Source organism: Mobula birostris, chromosome 32 (assembly GCF_030028105.1).
Source record: "Mobula birostris isolate sMobBir1 chromosome 32, sMobBir1.hap1, whole genome shotgun sequence".
Lineage (NCBI taxonomy): Eukaryota > Metazoa > Chordata > Chondrichthyes > Myliobatiformes > Myliobatidae > Mobula > Mobula birostris.
In genome coordinates this window covers 20895128-20922054 of record NC_092401.1, presented here as the reverse complement: position 1 = coordinate 20922054, position 26927 = coordinate 20895128, and the positions used below count along the sequence as shown (strand labels likewise).

General features: G+C 44.2%; 1 protein-coding gene across 3 annotated transcripts in view; it reads left to right on the top strand.

The window, feature by feature from the left end:
• Positions 1-26927, top strand: part of LOC140191238 (cdc42-interacting protein 4 homolog) — a 195277-nt gene that overhangs the window by 72428 nt on the left and 95922 nt on the right. Inside the window, exon 1 of one of the 3 annotated variants that reach the window (XM_072248445.1) lies at positions 16437-16594. The exons of the other annotated variants lie outside the window; for them this stretch is intronic. The gene's annotated coding sequence lies outside the window, so the exon portion shown is untranslated. Of the gene's footprint in view, positions 1-16436; positions 16595-26927 lie in introns of those variants that run through there. 3 annotated transcript variants of the gene reach the window in all.

Here is a 26927-nt window from a genome sequence, read left to right as displayed (position 1 = left end):
GTTTTAACGTGGGTAGAAAGTGACTGGTTTACATTGATGTGGTGATTCTAATTTGGCTCTGGGACTGGGAGCTGAATCATTATTTCTGAGAGGATGCTTTCCTTCATTCTGATTGGCCTGTGTAAATCCAGATTGTCCTGATGAAGGTTTGATACTTGAAGCTTGCCAAACTTTGGTAGACTGCCTGTAACACCCCTCATCTGACCGAACAGAAATCTCAGAATTTTTTTTAATATATATTGCTCAAGATACTGACTCCCAGTTTGAACAAACACAGTATCCAGGCTGCGATTAGATACTGAGGGTAATGAGTCCATAAGCTACGATACTGACTCCAGCTCCAAACCAAACCATCAGAAAGAGAGGAAAAAGTCTAAATGTGAATTGCCATGTCAATGGAATACAGCATCACCACAGTGCTCAATATGCTGGGGGAACTCAGCTGGTCAGGCAGCGTATGTGGAGCATTAGTTAGATGTTGCCTCATCTACTGAGTTCCTCCAGAATCTTGTGCATTGCTCCAGATTCTAGCATCCACAGCCTCTCTTGCATGTCTTCTCTATGCTTGCAATAGAGGAACTTGATGCACTGTCAATTACTCCAAAAGAGTAATACTGAAAGGCTTTTATTAACAGTAAAATGGATCCTTGACCATGCTGAGTGTCTGCCCCTGGACTGAGAGGAGGAGCAGTGGCACGATCGCCTTTATTGAGGGATCTGTGGAAGGAGCCACGGGAGCAGTCAGCAGAGGGGCTTGTTGTAACCCAGTTACAACATATATGGTTTACCACAGAACTGCAACAAGCTGTGGAGAGCCTCTAATAATTAGTCACGTTTTTCCAAGTTTTGTTTCTCATGCTGGGATGAGTTTGGCATCCAGTGGCGTTGTCATGTGCCCAGCCCAGCAGGAGGAACCCGGAAGGTCAGGCAGCGTCTGTGGAGAGAAGTAAACAGTCAATGTTTCTGACCAAGACCCTTCATCAGGACTGCCAGGTGCCAGTACATAACAGAGACACAGCACTCACGAGAGAAACTTAAACATAAATTGGACAAAATTATCCAGGGAAGAATACAATTGGAATGGTTGAGGGAAAATAACTGTTCTTGAACCTGGTGGTACAGGATTTCAGGATCAGGTTAATGACCACTGACATGTATGACCATGAAAGTTGATGTTTTTAGGCAGCAATATGGAACAAAAACTTAAAAAACTATAAGTTGCAAAATAAATGATGCAGAAAAGTTGTGTATGTGGACCATTCAGAAATCTGATGGCGGGGGGTGGGGGAGGGGAACAAGAAGCTGTTCCTAAACCGTTGAATGTGGGGCTTCAGGCTCCTGTATCTCCTCGGGCGAGAAGGTGGCATGACCTGGGTAGTGGGGATGTTTGACGGATGTTGCCATCCTGCAGCTGTATGTCATGTAGGCACTACCAGTGGTGGGCTGGGAGGTGCCAGTGCTCTATTGCATGGAGACCACTACCCTCTGCAGCTTCTTGTGTTGCCGTACCAGAACCACGATGCAACCAGTCGGGGTGCACTTGTCCAGCAGTCTAACTCACTGCTTGTTCAGCAAATGAAAATTGCTGTATTAGTGACACTTTTACTCAGATATGATCACTGTAATCAGTAGGCTGTAACTTCTCATTTGGTGGTGAGCTGCTGAACCACCTGTACGACCTGGCATTTTTGCGGTGTGAGCTGGAGTCTGGAAGGTGCTGGATGGTTGCGGCTCGTCCTGGGCTCGAGAGTGGGGAATGTGCCAATGATGTTTGGACATTGCCGGACCGGACTTGGAGGCGATTCTCTGCGGCAGAACTGAGGCGAGGCAGTGCAGAGTTGAGGCAGTGGGACTTGGGCCTGAGCGCAAGGAAAGACCCGAGGTTTGATCGATTTAAGCACCGGGCCAAATAAGAAAGGTCGGGCACGGGGCAAATCGAGGCGATGGAGCCCAAGAGCGTATCGAAGCAGCGGGGCCCAGGTCCGAGAGTATGGAATGACCCGAGGTTTGGCCAAACTAAATGTCGGGCCTGATTGACTACAGACCGGTGGCATTGACCTCCCACGTCATGAAGACCCTGGAGAGGCTTGTTCTGGAGCTGCTCCGGCCTATGGTCAGGCCAGACTTAGATCCCCTCCAGTTCGCCTACCAGCCCTGACTAGGAGTTGAGGATGCCATTGTCTACCTGCTGAACCGCGTCTACCCCCACCTGGACAAGCCAGCGAGCACTGTGAGGGTCATGTTTTTTGATTTCTCCAGTGCGTTCAACACCATCCGCCCTGCTCTGCTGGGGGAGAAGCTGACAGTGATGCATGTAGATGCTTTCCTGGTGTCATAGATTCTTGATTACCTGACTGGCAGCCCACAGTACGTGTGCTTGCAACACTGTGTGTCCGACAGAGTGATCAGCAGCACTGGGGCTCCACAGGGGACTGTCTTGTCTCCCTTTCTCTTCACCATTTACTCCTTGGACTTCAACTACTGCACAGAGTCTTGTCATCTTCAGAAGTTTTCTGATGACTCTGCCATAGTTGGATGCATCAGCAAGGGAGATGAGGCTGAGTACAGGGCTACGGTAGGAAACTTTGTCACATGGTGTGAGCAGAATTATCTGCAGCTTAATGTGAAAAAGACTAAGGAGCTGGTGGTAGACCTGAGGAGAGCTAAGGTACCGGTGACCCCTGTTTCCATCCAGGGGGTCAGTGTGGACGTGGTGGAGGATTACAAATACCTGGGGATACCAATTGACAATAAACTGGACTGGTCAAAGAACACTGAGGCTGTCTACAAGAAGGGTCAGAGCCGTCTCTATTTCCTGAGGAGACTGAGGTCCTATAACATCTGCCGGACGATGCTGAAGATGTTCTACGAGTCTGTGGTGGCCAGTGCTATCATGTTTGCTGTTGTGAGCTGGGGCAGCAGGCTGAGGGTGGCAGACACCAACAGAATCAACAAGCTCATTCGTAAGGCCAGTGATGTTGTGGGGATGGAACTGGACTCCCTGACGGTGGTGTCTGAAAAGAAGATGCTGTCCAAGTTGCATGCCATCTTGGTCAATGTCTCCCATCCACTACATAATATACTGGGTGGGCACAGGAGTACATTCAGCCAGAGACTCATTCCACCGAGATGCAACACAGAGCATCATAGGAAGTCATTCCTGCCTGTGGCCATCAAACTTTACAACTCCTCCCTTGGAGGGTCAGACACCCTGAGTCAATAGGCTGGTCCTGGACTTATTTCCTGGCATAATTTACATATTACTATTTAACTATTTATGGTTTTATTACTATTTAATTATTTATGGTGCAACTGTAACTGAAAACCAGTTTCCCCTGGGATCAATAAAATATGACTATGACTATGACTATTGAAGAGGTCAGGGTGTTGGTGCCGAAGGTGAGGGATGGGCTGGTTCAGCTCGTCTCTCTGCAGGTTACTCGTCTCTCTGCACTGAACTGAGGCTGTGGTCTGCCACTGAAGGGCTGCTGGATCGGCTGCAGTTCTGACTGGATTCATGGCTGTGCACTCACTTTCGTGAACTTTGGTTCTGAGTGTTAATTGCATGCTTTTGTTGTTTGCACCATTTGTTTTTTTTCTGCTCATTGGCTATTTGACGGTGTTCTTTGTTTTAATGGGTTCTGTTGGGTTTCTTTGTTTTGAGGCTGCCTGTAAGGAGACGAATCTCAAGGTTGTATAAAGTATATATACTCTGTACTTTGAGCTTTGATGTATACATAGATTGATTGTCCATAAGGTGACGATGGGTATGGAGTATCTGTACATAAGGTGACTGATGAGAAATGATAATGTAATGGTAGTATCAATGTACTTTATTATCAGTTTTATCAATACCTCTGTGTGAGTCATCTTCTAGCAGGCATTTACAGGAAAATTAAAAAACAGTAGAATTTACAAACAATTCTTAAAGATTGGCAAACAAGCAAAAGACAAGTTATTCAAATAAAAAAATACCAAGAGCTTGAATCGTAAGGAGTCCTTGAAAGTGAGTCTTTGGTTGTAGAATCAGCTTGCAGTTGAGTGAAGTTATTCACACTGGTTCACGAGCTTGATGGCTGAAGGGTAATACCTATTCCTGAACCTGGTGATGTGGGCCCTACTACCCGTCTGATAGTGGTAGTGAGAAGAGAGCATGGCCTGGATGGTGGGTGTTCTTAACGATGGATGCTGCGGTCTGTGGCAGCACTCCATGTAGATGTGCTCAATGGTGGGGAGGCCTTTGCCTGTGATTGACTGGGCTGTATCCACCACTTTTTCTTTCCTGGGCATTGGTGTTTCCATACCAGGCCATGATGCAACCCCTCCTCTCTGCCAGCTCCTCATACCCTCAATTCCTTGATGTTTCAGTTATTGATTATAGCCTCTTTAACCATCTTAACCACTCTCCACTGTGCATCTGTAGAAGTTTATCAAAGTTTTTGGTGGCATGCTCAATCTATGCAAAGTCGAAGAAAGTAGAGGCGCTGTTGTGCCACCTTTGTGCTGGTCCCAGGACAGATCCTCTGATATATTAATGACAAAGAATTTCAAGTTATGGACCCTTTCCGCCTCCTAATGAGGACTGGCTCATGGATCTTCGGCTTCTTCTTCTCATAATCGATAATCAGCTGTTTGATTTTTCTTTTGCCAGTGTTCCAGCTTGACTAAATGGATTCTGCGATTAAACACCGAGTTGCGATAGGCTTTGAGGAGTTCCTGGTCGTGTACAGACTGATGTAAAATGGGCCAGTACATTACCAAGGCCCTTGCAGGATCTCCATTCATCGCGAGGAAAATGGTCCGTTGTCCCAGCGTCCTTGATGCCGAGGCAGCCATCTCTGCTAATCCCATTTTATTCTTCCTAGTTGCTTCAAGTAGTCTCTCTTCCCAGTAGTCACTGAGTGTGCAAGAGACGGCACTGGAGGCTGAGACTGAACTCACGTCTCCGGAGCTCTGAGGCCGTAGAACTACTGGTTTGCACCACTCCACCTAGAATTTGCTTATTTCATTTTCCCACCAAACACTGCATCTGTGGTGCTCCAAACCACACGATGTGGTCCCAATCCACAGGTCTCTTGGCTTCCCCTTTCAGCGCTCACGTCAAAAATTTCAACCAGGCCGGGGATGTTGGGGAATGTTGTTCATGTGAACATTACGTATCGAATCGATGTGGTCATGTGTAACCTGCTAGTGATGGTTTAGGTTAACTTTGCCTTCGCCTTTTGTATCAAAGGTCAACAGTTGTTTGGCTGAAAACATCTCACTCTTATGACTTGTCTATGCTTACTCATTTCTTTTTATATGACTGCCATTTTACAAGTCTTGCTTTCTTCACCAGGGTGGCCTTTCTGGGTTGTCTGTCCTGAAGAAGACTGGAGTGTTTCCTTCCCTTGTCTCACGTTAACCCTTCCGTCATGTTCTGGTCTGGTTTACCAGATTGATTCCTGTGGTGGGCATGTTTGTCCTATGAGGAGAAACCTGTTTGTCTTCCTAGGTGGAGTAACAGGTTGACACAGACTAGATGGACAGAAGGGTCTATTTCTGTGCTGTAGTGTTCTGTGACTCTGAGAGGTCAGCTGGCTGTGGCTGTGCTGGGAGAAGACCACAAGAAAATAGGGGCAAGAGTAGGATATCAGGCTCCTCAGGCTTTCAGTATGATCATGGCTGATCTTTCCCAGGCCTCAACGCCTCCCCTGTGCCAGCTCCTCACACCCTCAATTCCCTGATGTTCCAATGATTAACTATAGCCTCTCTAACTATCTTAAATCATCTAACCTCCGTAACGCTCTCCTTTCATAACCAGAGGACAAATGGTACAGAATTCAAATCCAATTGTAGGAACTGTGGAATTAACTATAAGGAGTTTGTCTTGACAATAATAACCACAGCTAATTGAGTGGTGTCGCAGTGGCAACCTTGCACCCGGTGACAGTAAGATCAAAGAGCTGATTGTGGAGTTTGGAAAAGTGAAGATGAGGGAACACAAAACCAATCCTCATAGCGGGGTCAGAAGTAGAGAGAGTGAGCAATTTCAAGTTCCTGGGTGTCAATAACTCTGAGGATGTAACCTGGCCCCGGTGTATCAGTGCAGCTATCTATGAAGGAGGCAACACAGAAGCTATATTTCATTAGGAGCTTGAGGAGATTTGGTTTGTCACTTAAAACAGTCAAACTTTTACAGATGGAGAGCATTCTAACAGGCTGCATCACTGTCTGCTGTGGGGGAGGGCTACTGCACAGGATCAAAAGAAGCTACAGAAAGTTGTAAAGTTAGCCAGTGCCACATGATGTGGTCCCAATCCACCGATCTCTTGACTTCCCTTTTCATTGCTCACACTCAGCGATTCAGGAACAGCTTATTCAATTCCTAAATGGATATCGAACCCCTAAACACTACCTCACTTTTTTATTATTTCTGATTTTTGCACTGCTATTTTTAACTTAACTATTTAAAAAAAATATATATAATATAGTAATTTAGTTTTTTTCTATATTTATCATTGTACTGCTGCTGCTAAGTTAACAAATTTCACAACATATACTGGTGTTATTAAACCTAATTCAGATTCTAGTTCTGAAAAACGATTGGATTGTTGTAAAAATCCGTGATTTCCGGGTCATATCATTTTCTATTAGTTCTGAAGATTCACTCTACTCTCACGAGAAGATTAGCTTTATTTGTCACTACATCGAAGCATCAAACATACAGTGAAAAGTGCCATTTGCGTCGAATCAAGTCAGTGAGGATTGTGCTGGGGGCAGCCCACAAGTGTTGCCACACTTCTGGCACCAACATAGCATGCCCACAACTCACTATTCCCAGTGAGCAGATGTTCTCTCCATACTTCCTAATGACAGGAGATTACTGTGGCCCATTGAGGCCATGTTGACCTCCAAGCTATCCCATTCCCTCACATTTTACCCCAAACCCATTCACTTCACATTCCCATCAACTGCCAGACACCAGAGCCAACTTATGTCGCCTGTGACGAGCCAGCATGTGTTTGGGATGTAGGTGAAAACTGGACTATACAGGGGAAACCCAAGCAGTTACTAAGAATGTGCAAACTCCGCGTGAAGATCACCAGAGATCAGGAACGAATCCAGGTGGCTGGAATTGTGAGTGACACACAAAAAGCTGAGGGAACGCAGCTGGTCAAGCAGAGTCCATGGAAGGAAATGGATAGTTGATGTTTTTGTGTTGAGATGCCTCTTGAGGGAAGTTTTGGAATTTGCACTGGAGTTGTAAGGTGTCTTTTCTACCAGCTGTGCCACTTTGCCCCCCGAACTGTACCCTAACTGACATCTCCAGTTATAATCATAAATGTGACTAAACTGCTTAGAATTAAGCTACTTCTATCACTGTGTCAGTTATTAACTGCGACAGTTATTGAATGAGTCATTAACTTTCTAATGGAGAGTCTCGACCTGAAACGCCAACTCTTTGTTCCTTTCCATAGATGCTGCCAAAGTAATTCTTGGCAAGAGGATCTCTTCTAGCTAGCAGTGGTGCTGAGGGGCTGTGGAGATGCTTGTCCCAAAAGCAAATCACAAGTAAAAAAAATTTGGTCTTTATCAAGCAACACATGTAAAAGTTGCTGGCGAACGCAGCAGGCCAGGCAGCGTCTCTAGGAAGAGGTACAGTCGACGTTTCGGGCCGAGATCCCTTGTCAGGACTAACTGAAAGAAGAGCAAGTAAGAGATTTGAAAGTGGGAGGGGGAGATCCGAAATGATAGGAGGAGGGGGAGGGATGGAGCCAAGAGCTGGACAGTTGATTGGCAAGAGGAATATGAGAGGATCATGGGACAGGAGGCCCAGGGAGAAAGAAAAGGGGGAAGGGGGAAGGCCCAGAGGATGGGCAAGGGGTATAGTCAGAGGGGGAGAGAGAGAAAAAGAATGTGTATATAAATAAATAAATAACAGATGGGGTATGAGGGGGAGGTGGGGCATTAGCGGAAGTTTGAGAAGTCAATGAATATTCATGCCATCAGGTTGGAGGCTACCCAGACAGAATATAAGGTGTTGTTCCTCCAACCTGAGTGTGGCTTCGTCTTTACAGTAGAGGAGGTGGTGGATAGACATATCAGAATGGGATTGGGACGTGGAATTAAAATGTGTGGCCACTGGGAGATCCTGCTTTCTCTGGCGTACAGAGCGTAGGTGTTCAGCGAAACGGTCTCCCAGTCTGTGTCGGGTCTCGCCAATATATAGAAGGCCGCATCGGGAGCACCGGACGCAGTATATCACCCCAGTCGACTCACAGGTGAAGTGTCGCCTCACCTGGAAGGACTGTTTGGGGCCCTGAATGGTGGTAAGGGAGGAAGTGTAAGGGCATGTGTAGCAATTGTTCCGCTTATAAGGATAAGTGCCAGGAGGGAGATCGGTGGGGAGGGATGTGGGGGACGAATGGACAAGGGAGTTGCATAGGGAGCGATCCCTGCAGGGAGGGAAAGATGTGCTTAGTGGTGGGATCCCGTTGGAGATGGTGGAAGTTACGGAGAATTATATGTGGGACCCGGAGGCTGGTGGGGTGGTAGGTGAGGACCAGGGGAACCCTATTCCTAGTGGGCTGGCGGGAGGATGGAGTGAGAGCAGATGTGCGTGAAATGAGGGAGATGCGTTTGAGAGCAGAGTTGATGGTGGAGGAAGGGAAGCCCCTTTCTTTAAAAAAGGAGGACATCTCTCTCGTCCTGGAATGAAAAGCCTCATCCTGAGAGCAGATGCGGCGGAGACGGAGGAATTGCGAGAAGGGGATGGCATTTTTGCAAGAGACAGGGTGAGAAGAGGAATAGTCCAGATAGCTGTGAGAGTCAGTCGGCTTATAGTAGACATCAGTAGATAAGCTGTCTCCAGAGAGAGACAGAAAGATCTAGAAAGGGGAGGGAGGTGTCAGAAATGGACCAGGTAAACTTGAGGGCAGGGTGAAAGTTGGAGGCAAAGTTAATGAAGTCAATGAGCTCAGCATGCGTGCAGGAAGTAGCGCAATGCAGTCATCAGTGTAGTGAAGGAAAAGTGGGGGCCAGATACCAGAACAGGTTTGGAACATAGATTGTCCCCCCCTCCCCCTTTTCTTTCTCCTTAGGCCTTCTGTCCCATGATCCTCTCATATCCCTTTTGCCAATCACCTGTCCAGCTCTTGGCTCCATCCCTCCCCCTCCTGTCTTCTCCTATCATTTCAGATCTCCCCCTCCCCCTCCCACTTTCAAATCTCTTACTAGCTCTTCTTTCAGTTAGTCCCGACAACGGGTCTCGGCCCGAAACCTCTTCCTATAGATGCTGCCTGGCCTGCTGCGTTCACCAGCAATTTTTATGTGTGTTGCTTGAACTTCCAGCATCTGCAGATTTCCTGGTGTTGGTCTTTATCAGCCTTATTTGTGGGAGATTTCTGCTTTCAAATTGTTTTGTGCATTGTGGCAACTTCTCCACTTTAAATGCAGCTTATTAGCTCCAAGTTCTGAGAGTTAGGTTACTGACATGATAGAAAGCCAAGTCTTCCTTGTTTGAGTTGGGAATCCAGGCTTGCTCCAAGATGCTATTCATGAGCTGAGATATTAAATTCAAGACCTGTCGTAACCTGCTTGTTTGGGCATCTGAAGAGTGATTGAATTGTCTGAAGAGTGATTGAATTGTCTGAAGAACCTCTGTTGGGAAAAACCCCTCCCTCAAAGACTGTATGAGCTTGTTTATCTGTCTGCTTTCCTACCCATGACCAGACTGTGTTGTTCTCCATAACCAAACACTAAAAAAAAATCATGACACATTGTGCACTCAGATATTACAGTCCTTTGGAATAGTTCCAGGAATAATTCAACTATCAAGCTCCTGAGGTGGTATGGATAATTTCACTTGCCTTAACTGTGAACTGATTCTACAGCCTATAGATTCACTTACACCCTGTACGCATTATTTACGACAGTGCCAGTAACATGATACTGTTGTATATTTAGCTACATGTTGTAAATGTGCACTTTAGGTTGACTTGTACATCTGAATGCATTTTTTATTACCTGATAATATTATATGTTAATATTTTATGTGATGTATGTTATATATGTACTGTGTTTCGCATCTTAGTCCCAGAGGAATGTTGTTTCGTTTAGTTGTATACGTGTGTGTGATTGAATGACAATGAACTTGAACTCATTTCAATCTATCTATCCATCCTTCTGTTTTTTATTGTATTTCTCTGTTCTACTGTTAACGTCTGCAAGAAAATGAATTTCAAGGTAGTGTATGGGGACATGTACATATTATGATAATGCATTTACTCTGAATTTTTTGCAGCACGAACGTGAGTCTTTTCCACCTTTCACATTGCTCACTGCGAGGAATGTAATGGGTTAGGAACTGAACCTGAGGAACAGCCACTTGCACAGACTTGTCACATATTTTAGTCTGGAATGTACAGTTTTATTCCAGTAAGAGATAGTTGTAATTCTTTAATCTGCAATTTTGCATACTGAAATTACACAGGAGTTGATGTTTTGGTGTTTGTTTTGCCATGTCTTGTGCTTGTCTAGTGACTGAATTATGACCTATGCTTGAAGCTGCCCTATGACTGACTGCCTGCAGAACACATGAACCAGCTGTTGACTGAGAGTAGTGGTACACAGACCTGTAAGTGCAAACTGAGAGCATAAGAACATTAGAAATAGGAGCAGGAGTCGGCCATCTGGCCCGTCAAGCCTGCTCTGGCTGATCTGGCCATGGACTCATCTCCATTTACCTGTCTTTTCCCCCAAACCCTTAATACCCCTACTATGCAAAAATCTATCCAACTTTGTCTTAAATATATTTACTGAGGTAGCCTCCACTGCGTCATTGGGCAGAGAGTTCCACAGATTCACTACTCTTTAGGAAAAGCAGTTCCTCCTCACCTCCATCCTAAATTTACTCCCCCCAGATCTTGAGGCTATGTACCCTAGTTCTAGTCTCACCTACCAGTGGAAACAACTTTCCTGCCTCTATCTTATCTTTCTCTTTCATAATTTTATATGTTTCTATTAAGTCTCCTCTCATTCTTCTGAATTCCAGTGGGTACAGGCCCAGATGACTCAATCTCTCCTCATAGTCTAACCCTCTCATCTCTGGAATCAACCTGGTGAACCTCCTCTGTAGCGCCTCCAAAGCCAGTATATTCCTTCCTCAAGTAAGGAGACCAGAACTGGACGTACTTCTCCAGATGTGGCCTCACCAGTACCCTGTACAGTTGCAGCATAACCTCCCTGCTCTGAAATTCAATCCCTCAGCAATGAAGGCCAACGTTCAATTTGCGTTCTTGATAGCCTGCTCTACCTGCAAACCAATCTTTTGTGATTCATGCACAAACACTCCTAAGTCCTTCTGCATAACAGCATGCTCCAATTTTTTACCATTTAAATAATAATCTGATCTTCCATTTTTCCTTCCAAAGTGGATGACCTCGTATTTACCAACATTGTACTCCATCTGCCAGACCCTTGCCCGCTCACTTAACCTATCTATATCGCTCTGCAGACTCTCCATATTCTCTGCTCTATTTGCTTTTCCATTCAATTTAGTGTCATCAGCAAACTTAGATACATTGCACTTGGTCCCCCTTTTTCTAGGTCGTTAATATATATTGTGAATTGTTGTGGGCCCAGCACCAACCCCTGCGGCACTACGTTCACCACTGATTGCCAACTGGAGTAACACCCACGTATCCCAACTCCCTGCTTTCTGTTGCTTAACCAATTCTCTAGCCTTACTAACACATCACCCCCAACTCTCTGCATCCTTATCTGTTGGGTAAATCTTTTATGTGGCTTCTTATCGAACGCCATCTGGAAATCCAAGTAAATAATGTCCACCTGTTCCTCTCTATTCACTGTGCTTACTATGTCCTCAAAGAACTCCAGTAAGTTTGTCAAACGGGACCTGCCTTTGCTGAATCCATGCTGCATCTGCCTGATGGATCCATCTCTTTCCAGATGTCTCGCTATTTCTTCTTTAATGATAGCTTCAAGCATCTTTCCAACTACGGATGTTAAACTAACTGTCCTGACGAAGAGTCTCGGCCCGAAGCGTAGACTGTACCTCTTCCTATAGATGCTGCCTGGCTTGCTGCGTTCACCAGCATTTTTAGTGTGTGTTAACTGGCCTATTGTTACCTGCCTTTTGCCTGCATCCTTTTTGGAACAGTGATGTGACATTTGCCCTCTCCCAATCCGCTGGGACCTGCCCAGAGTCCAGAGAATTTTGGTAAATTATCTCTAAAGCCTCAACTATAACCTCTGCCATTTCTTTCAGTACCTTGGGATGCATTCCATCAGGACCGGGGGACGTCTATCTTTAGGCCCGTAAGTTTGCTCAGAAGGGGAGAGAGGGTAGTGTCTTCAAATCAAACCCAGAGATGGAGGAGAATATTTCAGTGGCATGCACCGCCTCCATTGCCTTTCCATCATTAATTTCTCCTTCCACCCCTGCACTACCTCGCCTCTGAAGGGGGGAAGGGGTTGGAATTTCTTGTTTGGAAAATCTCCTTGTCTCTACTCTAAAGGAGCGTTCTTGTATTCTGAGCCGATGCCCTCTTGTCCTAGGCTCTCCCACGAATGAAACCATCCTTTTCCAAGTCAACTCCAGCTAGGCCTTTCAATATTCAATAGGTTTCAATGAGATGCTCTCCTCGTTCTTCTAAACTCCAGCGAATACGGGTCCAGAGCACCAAACACTCCTGGAGTTACTGGAATCTGGAGCAAGAAACTACGTGCTGGAGGAGCTCGGCAGGTCAGGCTACGCAAGTTCAAGTATGAGTTTATTATCATTCAACCTTAACGCATGTTTATCGCCAAATGAAATAACATTTTTCCAGACCAACGTCCACAACACAGTACATATAACTCACAGCACATTAGTTAATAATACTGCAAATAAATTAACAAATAATAAAATATATTCCAGAAGATTGACTTTTACGTAAGTGTTTAGCATACACCGGTGGAGGGAAGGGGATGCTCCATGTTCAGTTCAGCGATGCTTCAGAATTGGAAAAGTGAGGAGCGGTGAGATGCAGGGAGGAGGAGGTTGGAGAGAACAGGTAAAATGCTGTAGGTAAGGTGGAGACCAAGATTGTCCAGGGAACAACTACTCTGGTGTAACCATTTAGAGGAACAAGGGACCAAAACAATTTTAAACATGAGAAGTTCTGCAGCTGGAAATCCAAAGCAACACACACAAAATGCTGGAGGAACTCAGCAGGTCAGGCAGCATCTGTGGAAATGAATAGTGAACCAGTGTTTCAGGGCAAGGCCCTTCGTCAAGACAGGAGAGGAAGGAGGATAGCTAGTAGGTGATGGGTGAAGCCAGGTGAGTGAGAAAGGTAAAGGGCTGGAGAGGAAGGGATCTGATAGGAGAGGAGAGTGGACCATGGGAGAAAGGGAAGGAGGAGGAGACCCAGGGGGAAGTGATAGGCAGGTGAGAAGAGGTAGGAGGCCAGAGAGGGGAATAGAAAAAGAGGAGAGGAGGGGGAATTTTTTTTTTGGTGCTGGTGCAGTTAAGTGTTGAGCAGTTCGGGAAAAATGAAGCGACGGAGAACGGTGAAACTTGGCAGCAGGTCAGAGTTAATGTCACGAGTTACTGGTGAATTACTTTGCATCATAGTGAGCAACTCTTGCTACTACCATTGGACAGAAGGTGCAGGAGTCTTGGGTCCCGCAGCACCAGGTTTTGGGAGCTGTTATCTTCACCATCCAGGCACTGCTCTCTTCTCACTGCTGCCATCGGGAAGGAGGAACTATCATGTTCAGGAACAGTTATTACCCCTCAGCCATCAGACTCTTGAAACAGAAAGGATAACTTCACTTGACTTCACTCACCTAAACACTGAACTGACTCCACAACCTGTGGATTCACTTTAAAGGACTCTTCAACTCATGTTCTCGATATTTATTGTTTGTTTGTTTATTATTTTGTTTATTTTTTCTTTTTAATATTTGCACAGTGGTTGTCCGTCTTTTGAGTATGGTTTTTCATTGATTCTGTTGTGTTTCTTTGTATTTGTAGTGAATGCCTGTAAGAAAATGAATCTCAGGATTGTATATTGTGATGTATATATACTTTGATAATAAATTTACTTTGAGTTGTTCCATCGGGCTCCTAGACCGGCTCCACTCACCTCAGTGCTGAACTGGGCCTGCAGCCTGTGGCCTCATGTTTGGGGAATCTGCAGCTCGTGTTCTATACTATTTGTTTACTTCTTTATTATTTGCAAGCTTTGTCCTCTTTTGCACTTTGGATATTTGTTAATCTTTATTACATGTTTTTTCAAGGATTCTGTTGTATTTCTTTGTTTTTCTGTGGGTGCCTGTAAGAAGTTGAATCTCAAGTGTGTATATAGAATGCATACTTTGATAATAAATTTAATTAGACTTTTGATCTTTGGTCTGACAAACTGGAAAGACTGTTGTCTGAAATTAATCCCAATTCTGATGAATAGTGGCAGAGCTACTAGAGTGATTTCCTCATAGACCCATTGACCTTTGTTCAACCTTGACCTTCAGAGGTTACACATAATCCCTGTGGCCACATGGGTGTTCTCGACTCCTCCCTCCATCCCAGAGATGTGGGTTTGTGGATTAGTCACCCATTGTAAATTGCTCCTCATGGTGAAGATGGGTGTGTGAATGTTGAGAAAATAAAATCCAATTGGTGGAAATGGGTGTTCGATGGTTCGCTCAGCTTTCCTGTCCTCGGATTGGTGGGCTGTGTATGTGAGGGGTTCGAAGGGTGGGAATGGGACTTGTTGTGTTGCTTTGAACATTGTGGACCTGCTATGTTGGTGCCAGATTGTGTGGAGACACTTGCAGGCTGCCCCCTGCACATTCTTGGGTATGTTGGTTGTTAATGGAAAAGACACACTTCACTGTATGTTTGATGTACGTTTGCAACAAAATGTTTGTGAACCCTTGGGAATTAGCTGGTTTTCTACATTAATTGCCGTAAAATGTGGTCTGATCCTCATCAAAGTCACAGTAATAGACAAACACAATCTGCCTAAACTGATAACACACAAACAATTGTACTTCTCGTCAATACTGTGTACACCACTTTTAACAATCACAATCAAGGTCTAGGTGTTTGCTATTATTGTGATTTAGATGAAGATCAGACCACATTTTATGAGTAATTAATGCAGAAAGTCAGGCAATTGCAAAAAGTTCACAAACTTTTTCTTGCAGTTGTATATGTAATAAATCTGAATGTGACGAGCATGTTTCTATACCAGAGGACTTCCTGACTGTCGGCTTTTGATATGATCACCTTCAGAAGTCAGAGTATTGAAGATTAAAAATGGGAGGTGATGATATGATAATACAGGATGCTGGTGATGTGGCACTTGGAGTATTGTGTTCATTTTTGGTTGCCTTGTTACAGGAAAGATGTTATTAAGTTAGAACTGGTACAGGAAGGATTTGCAAGTACTTGAGGGACTGACTTATGGGAAGAGGTTATACAAGCTCGGAATTTTCTCCTTGGAATGGAGGAGGCTAAGAAGTGATCTCAGAGAGGTGAACATAGAAAGGTGTACAAAATCATTAGGGGTGTAGATAGAATGAATGCACTTGGACCATTTACCATAGTTGGAGAATCAAAACCTAGATGGCATGCAGTAGGTAAAAGTTAGAGGAGAAAGGTTTAGTAGGAACTTGAGGGGCACCTTTATTACACAAAAAGTGGTTATATAAACAAGATGATAACCGACGTAGGTAAGAGTGAGCAGCTAGAGGCTTTTTCCCATGGCAGAATGTTAAGGTGTTGGGAGGGTGTCAGAGGTAGATTTTTTGACAGCAGGGAGTGGTAGATATGATGATAGAGGCAAATAGATTATATACTTTTAAGAGACTCTTACATAGACACATGGATGAAAAAAAAATGGTGGGCTGTGTAGGAGGGAAGGATTGTATTGATCTTTGAGTAGGTGAAAGGGGAGGCCCAACATTGTGTACTGTCCCCAGGTGCCCTAGCCTATAATTAACACCTTTGCAATGGGACTCTGGTTACACACTTCAGTCCGATCACTGTTGTTTCTGGTGCTGGCAGGGTGTTGAAAGGTATCCAGGCTTGCTGATGATTTGAAATGGGTAAGAGAGGATGTTGTAATGGGGTTGTTGCAATTTGGAGTCTTTGAACCACTGTAATTTGGTTGCGTGAGTGAGTGAAAACTTGGCAGACGAGGTTATTGTGGGGAAAGTGTGAGGTCATGTACTTTGGTAGGGGAAGCTACAGGACTGTTCTAAATGGAGAAATATTGCGGATGAGGGAATGTGATGTTCTTCTGCATCAATTGCAAAATGTTACGAGCAGGTGCAAAAAATGGCCGGGAAGTCGAACAGGATATTGGCCTTTTATTGTGGGGTTTGAGGTGGGGTTGGAGTTTAGAAGAGAAGAAGTATTGTTGTAATTGTAGCAAGTACTGGTGAAGCGACACTTGGAGGGTGATGCACAGTTTTGGTCTCATTGTGGAAAGGATATGCTAACTTTGGGGGCACTTCAAAAGAAAATTACTGGACTAAATCCTGGAATGAGAGAGCTATCCTATCAAAAGCAACTAAAGAAAATTAAGCTACTTTTTTGGTGAGTTTAGAATAAGGGGAGATCTTGTTGAAGTGTATAAGATTCGAAGGGGAAATTCAGAGTGTATGTTGAGAAACTTGCAATAACAACTCACCTTAACACTGAACTGATTCCACAACCTAATGAGGCACTTTCAAGGACTCTGCAACTTGTGTTCACAGTATTTTTAATTATTTATTGTTAGTTTAAAAAAAATTGCCCAGTTTTTCTTTTGCACATTGGTTGTTTGTCAGTTTTTTTATGCAGTTTTTCATCGATTCTATTGTATTTCTTTGTTCTACTGTGATTGCCCTCAAGAAAATAAATCTGAAGGTAGTATATGGTAACATATTCATACTTTGATAATAAATTTACCTTGAACTTGAAAGCAATGATGCAGTCATTTGAAATTGAGACTTGAGGATTCCTTCTTGCTGAGGATGGTGAATCTCGGGAAATGGCACATTGGAAGTTCGTAGAAGTTTGATCACTAGATGCATTTGAAGGGGGAGGGTAGATAAATTTGTAATGGCGCACTGGCATGGCCGAGAAGATGGGTCAAATTGGCCCATGTTCATGTTGAACTGGGCTGCAGGCAGGAGGGGCCGAGTGAGCCGCTCTTCATTCCCTGCGTTTGTTCACATGGTAACTAATCACAAATCTGCAATTATTTGTTTTAAAGACATTTGCCAACAGAAATTCAGAACAAAATATTGGAAGCCTAAAATGAAAGCAAGAAATTCTAGAAACACCTAACTGGTCAGGTAGCATCTAGCAGGAATAATAGTTAATTTTAGACCATAAGACATAGCAGCCGAATTAGGTCATCCAGCTCATTGGGTTTGCTCTGCCGTTCCATCATGGCTGATTTATTATCCCTTACAACTCCTTTCTCCTGCCTTCTCCCTGTATCCTTTGACCCTGACTAGTCAATAATCTTGCAAGGCTTTTTATTTCTCTCTTCACTGACCCTTTATTTCCTTCTCAGTACATTAATAATTGTGCTTGTGCTCTGCTGTCAACTTTCTGGCTCCGGGTAACATGACGGATCAAGGATCAGCTATATTCTCCACATGCATTTATATGTATTAGGAATTCGCTGTGGTGTCTTGGTCAGAGTGTGATATGCAACAAAAATAACGTTGAACAATTATAATAAAAATAGTTAAAGTATAGATATGGAATAAAATGTGCATAGATACATAAATACCAGCATGTATTTACAATGTAAAGAACATTACAAAAGGCGGTTTAAAGTGTTTACAGTGCGGTGGCAGGAGTAAGGGATGGAGGAGAGGGAGTGGGCCTGGTAATTGGAATGGTAGGTCACAATAACTGCCTGGGGAAAGAAACTTTTAAGATGGTGTGAAGTTTTTTGTTTTAATAGACCTATAGCACTTTCGAGAAAGGAGCTCTTGGAAAAGGCAATTTGCAGGGTGCTTCCATTACCAGCAAAACTGTCCCATTTGTGTTTGTATTTGAAGCCTCAGGGGAAAAAACCAGCAAGCCTCACTGGAAATAACTGGGCATTCATGCACAAGGCAAAATGATTTCTGAGCAAGGCTTTCTCTGAGAATGCTGCCTATGAATTTGCATCACAGGCTGGCTGTGATGATGTTGTTTGTTGTTTGATCCAGTTTACCACATGCAGGGCTGGAGCAGGGTTTGGTTAACACAATAAGTGGCCACATTGTGTGTCCTGTTTTAAAACTGTTTGTAGCCTTGGATGTTGAGTAAAACCAGGGACAGATGTTGAGGTCAATAGTTAACTACGTCTTGTGAAGCTGTTAAATTGTCACAATATGGTGCTGGGCATTTTCAGTACATAGGAAGATGGAAGCAGTAGTAAGCTATTTGTCCTTTTTGAGTCTGGTCTACAATCCAAGGCTGATCTTCCACCTTAACACCTACGTTCTTGTACTAACCTCTCATCCCTTAATAACCCATCATCACTTTAAGGATCTTGGTTATGGGGAAAGATTGCATGGGTTAGGACTTTATCAAGTCTCTCCTCATTCTGCTATACTCCAGAGGTATTGTAGACAAAATTACGAGGTACATAGGTAGGGTAAATGCAAGCAGTCTTTCCCACTGAGGTTGGATGAGACTAGAGCTAGAGTTAAAGGTGAAATGTTTTTAGGGAACCTGAGGGGAAACATCTTCACTCAGAGGATAGTGAGGATGTGGAGTGAGCTGCCAGTGGAATTGGTGGATGCAGGTTCGATTTCAACATTTCAGAGAAGTTTGGATAAGTACGTGGATGGGACAAGTGTGGAGCTATGGTCTAGGTGCAGGTCGATGGGACTAGACAGAATAATATTTTGGCATGGACTAGATGGGTGTAGGGCCTGTTTCTGTGCTGTAGTGCTCTGCTCTATAATCTAAACTAGATACAAGTAAATCATCAGGTCCTCAACTGTTCCCCACAGTTCTCTTTCCCAAGACTTCCCTGGTGTTCATGACGTTTGATGGATTGCCCAGATCCTCATGTGTACCACTCGTCCTGTACTCCTCCCAGTTCCTACCAGAATCACAAAAAGAATCAGCAAGAGGCTTGAAGTGTTGTAAAGGTGATGTGGTACAGAATCCAATTGCCATGAGAAATCTTAACAGCAGTGAGGGCAAGCGAGAGGTACAAGGCAGGTTGGGGAAAACGGTGGGTCGGGACAATGGGATTAAAGGAGATACCCAGCTGAAGAGCTGGTACAGTAGTTTAGGCAGTGGCTGAAAGCCTGTGGTGATACTGTGACCCTAAAAGTCAAAAGCATTCCAATTTGTTTGAATTTATAAATGCTATTTTAATGTAATGATCAAAATGGCTTCTTTTGCAGCAGTGTCTTGTATTACACAGAACAGTACAGCTCAGGAGCAGACCCTTCAGCCCACCTAGTCTGTGCCAGATTATATTAATATCTAAGCCTGCGCGTGATCCAGATCTCCCCGCCCGCCCCCCCGGCATTCCTTGCAAATTCATGTGCCCATCTAAATGTCACTTTTGTCTCTGCTTCCACTAACCCTGGCAACCTATTCCAGGTCCCTATGATTTTGCGTGTGTGTGTGTGTGTGTGTGTGTGTTTGTTTTTAAGCACACATCTTTTAAGCTTCCCCCCTCGGACCTTACACCTGTGCCTTCTGGTATTTGACATTTTCCACACTGTAGAGAAGCATTCTGACTGCCTACCTTACCAATGCCTTTTATCAACTTTTTCAGATCTCCCTCTGAGCCCTGACGCTCCGGAGAAAACGGTCCAAGTCTGTCCAATGTATCCTCATAGCCGATATTCTCTAAACAACATCCTGATAGACTACCTCTGCACTCCTTTTGAAGGCCTTCGTGTCCCTGTTGTAATGGGGTGGCCGGAACTGTACCAAGTACTCCAGCAGACACGCTGAAGTTTTATATAGCTGCAACATGTCTTCCCCACTCTTATACTCGGCATCCTGACTAATGAAGACAGCCTCCCCTCCATGGACTCCGTCTGCACTTCTCAGTGCCTTGGTGAAGCAGCCAGAATAATCAAAGACTACTCACCCTGGACCCTCTCTCCTCTACCCCCCCCCCCCCACCCCTGCTACAGCTATATACCTTGGTCAGACCCCACTTGGAGTACTGCGTTCAGTGTCTGGTCACCTCACTACAGGAAGGAGGTAACTGTAGAGTGAGTGCAGGGGGGATTTACAAGGATGTTGCCTGGTTTGGAGGGCGTACCTCATGAGAATAGGTTGCGTGTACTTGGCCTTTTCTCCTTGGAGCAACGGAGGATGAGAGAGGACTTGATAGAGGTGTATAAGATGATGAGGGGCATTGCTCATGTGGATAGCCAGAGGCTTTTCCCCAGCTGAAATGGCTCACACGAGGGGGCATAGTTTTAAGGTGTTTGGAAATGGGTACCGAGGGGATGTCAGGGATAAGTTTTTCGCACAGAGAGTGGTGGATGCATAGAATGCGCTGCCAGTGACAGTGGTGGAAGTGGGTACGACGGTCTTTTTAAGAGCCTCTTGGATAGGTACCTAGAAAAGTAGAGGGCTATGCGGTAGGGAAGCTCTAGGCAGTCTCTAGAGCAGGTTACATGGTCGGCACAACTTTGTAGCTGAAGGGTCTGTAATGTGCTGTAAATTTCTATGGTCTATGTTCTCTCACTGACAGAAGATGCGAAGACTGAAAGCACATACCACCAGGATGGAGAGCAGGCTCTATCCCACTGTTATCGGAATATTGAACAGTCCCTAAGTTCAATAACTCTTGACCTTACGGTCTACCTTGTAAACTTTATTGTAAGTCTTCACTGCACTTTCTCTGCAACGATAACGCTTTATTCCACATTATGTTGTTGTTTTCCCCTTGTACTATGCACTGTGCTAATGAAATGATCTGTATGCATACAAAACAAGCTTTTCACTGTACCTTGGTAAACGTAACAATAATAAACCTACTTACCAAGCCTTTACCGTTTGTTACGTAGGCACTGTACAGGTCGCACCTTAATCTGTATCATTGGAGGTACTAAATCTTTAGGAAGTACGTGTTGTCCTAAAATTTGCTATGTCTAACAACAGTTACTCCCCTATTCCTATCGTCACTTCTAGTGTTGGGCATCAAAGTTTATTTTTGACATTTTCAACGTGGAAATGTCTGTGGGAAGATCAGCGTTAATTACCCTTAAAAAGGTGGCGGTGATTTCTCCCTTGAACCACGACAGTCCTTCTGGTGATGTGCTCCCACTGTGCTGTTGGGGAGAGAATTTATAACCCCAATGTGAGCAGACATTAGATGACTCTCCTAAAGGTTCATACTGCTTTACTCATCAACATAGTAATAGTGTTAATGTAAGCTCCCTTGGTTCAAATGTACACTTTTTTTTTCTGGAAAATGTGGAATTAATACAAGTAAAGAAAAAGACTTGGGAAAAGATGATAAAATGAAGTAAATAAGTACACCGGGTTCGGATAAATATGTCTGTGGGTAGGAGCAAACATGAACATGTACTTGTGAATGTATAAATATATATAGATTTATACATAAAAAATGGAAAAGGTTTTATATGTAAAAAAAATTGTGTAATACTTGCAAATACCTTATCCAAATAAAACTAAAATATAAAAAAAAGATTTGGTGTAGGTGCTGTGAAGGGTCATAAACACAAGAGATTCTGCAGATACTGGAAATCCAAAGTAATAGGCGAGGACTGAACTGTGCCCCTGAGTTCAAGCTGACGCACTTCACAGCTTGCCTTTGGGTTATAACCACCAGCTGGCCGTCTTGCTCCAGGCTTGGCTTCTACCCACCTCCAGCCCTTTGCCACACTTCCTCTGCACGTTGTTGCTTATGTGCTAAAGCCACATTGAGGTTGCACACTCTTTGGTTTCATTTCAGATGAAACACACATACCAATACCACTTTCCAAACTATTTCCTGTTAACATTACCCAGTGCTTTGGAAGCTTACTTTGTGGCGTTCTTCAGCCAGCTGGCTCAATGCTGGTATGTTGATGGTGTGTTTGGAGCCAGGTTCCTGCATTCTGTGATTGCTTGAAGTGCTGTTCAGTAGAAATAGAAGATGAAAGTTTGCTTCCTTGTCTTGCAGGATGTTTCATTTGCTCCCCTAATTGCACTTAATTCCATTGAGAGCTTCCTGTTTACATGCAGTTTTGATTTTGAGAGATTTCTCTGCTGCTAATGTTTGTAGGAACTCTCTAATGGTGAGCTGTTGTATTGAAGTTAATAAGGGCTCAAAACTCAGGGGTTGTGGGCAGTGAAGCCATAGGTGCTATCCATGGCTCCTGGTTTCAGTTCTATGTAGAAATCCCTGGTATTTCTGAACAAAAGAAATTCGCTAGTCAGTCTGTGATGCTTGGTTGTGTAGGGAAATATCTCTTGTATCATTGTTACCTCTTCTCCCTCACTGCTGCATTTTACTAGCTCTTCTAATTGATCGGTTCCTGAGGCAATGGACCTGGGCACTCAGGCAAGAAAACTCATTTCCATGGTTTGGATTTGCCTGTCAATTTGTCCATTATGGCCTTCCAAACTGCTCCAGCCCTGATGAATGGTCTCGGCCCAAAACGTCGACCGATTATTATCCTCCACAGATGCTGCCCGACCTGAATTCCTCCACCCTATTGTGTGTGTGTTGTTCTGGACTTTCAGGTCTGCAAAATCTCTTGTGTGTAGATATTTGGAAAGGTGACTGAGGATTTGTGCGATAGCTAGGCTTTAGGAAGTGCTGTACACAAATTCCAGAGATGGGATCTTGGCAGTAGAAGGAACTGCCTCTGTCAGTGTGATCAGAGATTTACAACAGAGAACTGGAAATGTCTTTATGGAATTAGGAGCGGGGGAAGGTTACAGAGACGAGTATTCAATCATTAACAGCAACCCAGGTAAGCACAATCAGAGTATTCTTTTAGTATTTAAGAATAATGATCTCTGATTGATTTTTGACTCAAAATAGGAGTTGTGTGTGGCTAATGTTCCCCAAGTGAAATATTGCAGAGGAACTGTGGTCCGAATGGTAACCTTAACCCTAACTAACATCTGCCACCTCAGTACTGAGCCTGTTTTTGTGCAATCACTCGTGTTGAGTGTGACGTTCACCCAAAGGATTAATCGCTCAATGGGGAATGCCTGTGCGTGATTTTGTTTAGCGTGGGAAAGCTGATGCCAGGACAGCCGGCTGACGGTCCTTGACAAATCGGAGTCGGGGCCAGGGTCCAGTGGCGTGGCGTGCAAGACGACTGGGGTTCTACACTGCTGCAGCTTTGCTGCACCTTCACTGCTGTTGTGATGCGTCACCATCTTCTGCCGGCTCCACCGTTGAGGTTTTGGTTGGATCACTCCTTGTCTGGGGCCTCCCCTCTGAGCTTACTGCCGTGGGTGACCCCACCAGGAGCTAAGCTCCAGACGGCATTTCTCTTGGGATCTCAGGAACTCACAGATCTCTCCACCATATCAAGGTTGATGATTCTCAGAGAAGGCTGAGTCTGTACTTCTACTACTCAGTGCATTTACCTGCTGAGGGGGAGCTGGGAGGATAGGGAGTTTCCTCCCATTGGGGCTTTTCTCTAACATGCGCATCAGCAGGCAAAAATCAGGGGTGGCACGATCGTGTAGTGGTTAGCACAATTCTTTACAGTGCCAGTGACCCTGGTTCACTTTCTGCCGCTGTCCTTAAGGAATTTGTATGTTCTCCCCGTGACCACGTGGGTTTCCTCCGGGTGCTCCAGTTTCCTCCCACAGTCCAAAGACATACCAGTTGGTAAGGTAATTGGTTATTATAAATGGTCAAGTGATTAGGCTAGGGTTAAGTCGGGGGTTACTGGGTGCTCAACTTGAATAAATCGATCAATATTGGGGGAAATTGAAAGAAATGAACCCGAGAGGTGGAATAAGCTCGATCTCATCACCTTCCAAAGAATTGAAATTTCTTGGGGGAAATTGAGGCCAAGGTGAGAACATGGGATCTGAGATGGAAGGTACTTCCAGTCTTGTTCTCCTTCCTTTCTATCACTCCTTTCTTTGGACAGTCCAAGGGGTGTTTAAGAAACATCTCTCTTTATAGAAAGGAAGAGATGACCCTTGAGAAGGTAGAGAACCCAAGACTTTGATTGTTTATTCCGCTGCATAGATGCTGCCTGATCTGCTGGGTTCATCCAGCATTTTGTGTGTGTAACTCTAGAATTCCAGCATCTACAGGATCTCTTGTGCCAATTCTGGAGAATTTTTGGTTAGAAGGGAAAGTTAGCTCAGCTAGAAATGTTTTCTTTAGACCTGGAGGAGGCCGATTCAAAACTTGATTAAAACGAGAGGCTTAGATTAGGGAACGGGTAGGCCTTGTACTCCTGCCTGAAAGTTCATCAACTGGAAGGGAAGGAATTTCAGGAAATTGTTTGCAGAGGAGCTGCGGAAAAATGTTTTTGTCCAAAGGATAGTAGACGTTACAGTGCATTTCAAGAGTACCCAGATGAGCCCTTAATTAGCCTTACATTCAGAGTTGGAAAGCATGCTTGGGCTGGAACATTATTTTTCTGGAAGCAGGAACCTTAAGGCATTGGAGCCATTTAGCCCATTGGGTTTGCTCTATCATTCCATCATGATTGATTAATTATCCCTTTCAACCCTATTCTCCTTCCCTCTCCTCATAATCTTTGACACCCCGAGTAGTCAGGAACCTATTAACCTCTGCTTTAATTTCTACATAGAACATGGAGTCCTGGAGCACTACAACAGAGAAACACACTTTTTGACCCAATTGGTCCATTCTGAACTGTTATTCTGACTGTCCCATTGATCTGTACCCAAGTAATAATTCTCCATACACATTCCATCCATGTATTTATCCAAACGTCTCTTAAATGTTGCAGTTGAACCTGCATCCACCACTTTGCTGGCAGCTTATTCCACATGCTCATCGCCATCAGAGTGAAGATCTTCTCCCCCAGGTTCACCTTAAATATTTCATCTTTCACCCTTAACCAATGACCTCCTCTTGTCTCAGCCAACCTCAGTGGAAAAAGCCTGCTTGCATTTACCCAACCTTCAGCCCTCATAATTTTGTATATCTTTATCAAATTTCCATTTTATTCTCTTACACTCTAGAGAATAAAGTCCTAACCTGTGCAACTTTCCCCCTACAACTTGTGTCCTGCTACATCATTGTAAATTTTCTCTGAACTCTTTCAGTTCTATTGGCCGCTTTCCTGTAGCTAGGGGACCAGAAGTGCACACCATACTCCAGAGCAGACCTCACAAACATATTATACAACTTCAACATAATTTCCCGACACTTGCTCTGAATATGGACCCAGTGATGAGTCCATATTGAGCCAAATGGCCTCCTTTTGGTCTGATAATTTTCTGATTCACCTCCATATAATTTGAGTACTTTTCTAACGAAGGCAGTGAAGAAAGCCCTCAATTCAGTTCCTGGGTCTCTGGAATTCGTTTCTCTGCTTCCTCATGACTTATGGAGGAAATGGATGTACTGGGGTGCTCTCCAGTTGAATTAGAAAGTTCGTGCTTAAATGACCAGCAGTATCCGACTCAAATCAGCCTCGTCCCGTCAAAGAACTGGTTATTTGTTACCTAGCTTTGCCCAAGGATTGAGCTAGGTCGAAGATGTTATGTCCTGTAACCCCATAAGTTAAGCGAAGTGAAAAAACACGGGGGCCCAGGAGAACTCGTATGCTTTGTTTCTTTACTTTAGTGAAGCATGCAAATATGTCAAGGTGGCATAACGACGCATGCCATTTACGTACTTACTGCATATAACCCGTAATGAATTATGTAAACAAAAGAATACTTAATCTAGCAATATATTTACAATATTACTCAAATATGACTGAAATATTAAATACACCTCAGAAGAGATGGGCGATAGCCACATGGGGTTGTTTTAGAGGAGGGTGGGTAGGGAGAAGTTTCACCGCCAACCAGAATCAGTGTTTGATTGTCTTCAGGAAGCTGATGTTAGAGTGTGGGTGCATGTGTAAGATGTACGGGGATGGAGTTGCTACACCCAATACCATGAGTCATCTTGTTAAATATGAATGTTCGAAACAACCTGATTAACAACTGTATCTCCATTTCCATCTGGTTCTGCTTCACCAAAGCTAATTTTTCCGCTCTGCTGGTCTAGATGATGTCACTACCTCAAATTCACAGTAAGAGTTTCCTTTCAACTGGTTTTTACAGCTTTCCGAAGAGTGTGGCTTTATGTTAACGCAGTTACACCCCTAGATTTATAGGTATACCTTTGGAAGTTTTAAAGGAGGAATGTTTTGGAGGTTCAGATTCAGATTCATTTATCACATGTATATTGACACATACAGTAAAATGTGTCATTTATGTTAACAACCAGCACAATCTAGGGACGTGCTGAGGGCAGTCTGCAAGTTTTGCCACATAACATACCCACTATGCTCAGCAGAACAACACGGGGCACAACAAAACAAACAACAAAACGACAGCAGGAAAACAAGCCCCTTCTTCCCTTTCAACCTTTTCTCCAGCACCCCCCTCCCCGACAGACAGACACCCACACCCCCACACCCACACCCACACACAGACAAAACACACCCCACACACCCATCCTTCTCTAGGATAGGACTCCAGTTTCCAGGCTTCAGCCTTTAACTTCTGGACTTCTGATTGACCTTCAGGCTCATCTTCCTGGACTAGCCAATGATGGGACCTCAAACTCCAGGCACGTGGTGAGGTAGGGGAGATTTTTTTGGAAAGCAAAGATCAGGAAGAAAATCTGATAACATTCAAAAGTAACACCACAATTCTGTGATTTTGGTATTTTCCATTGCAACTCTGCCATTAGTATCTTCTTAACATTCAGATCCACAGCCAC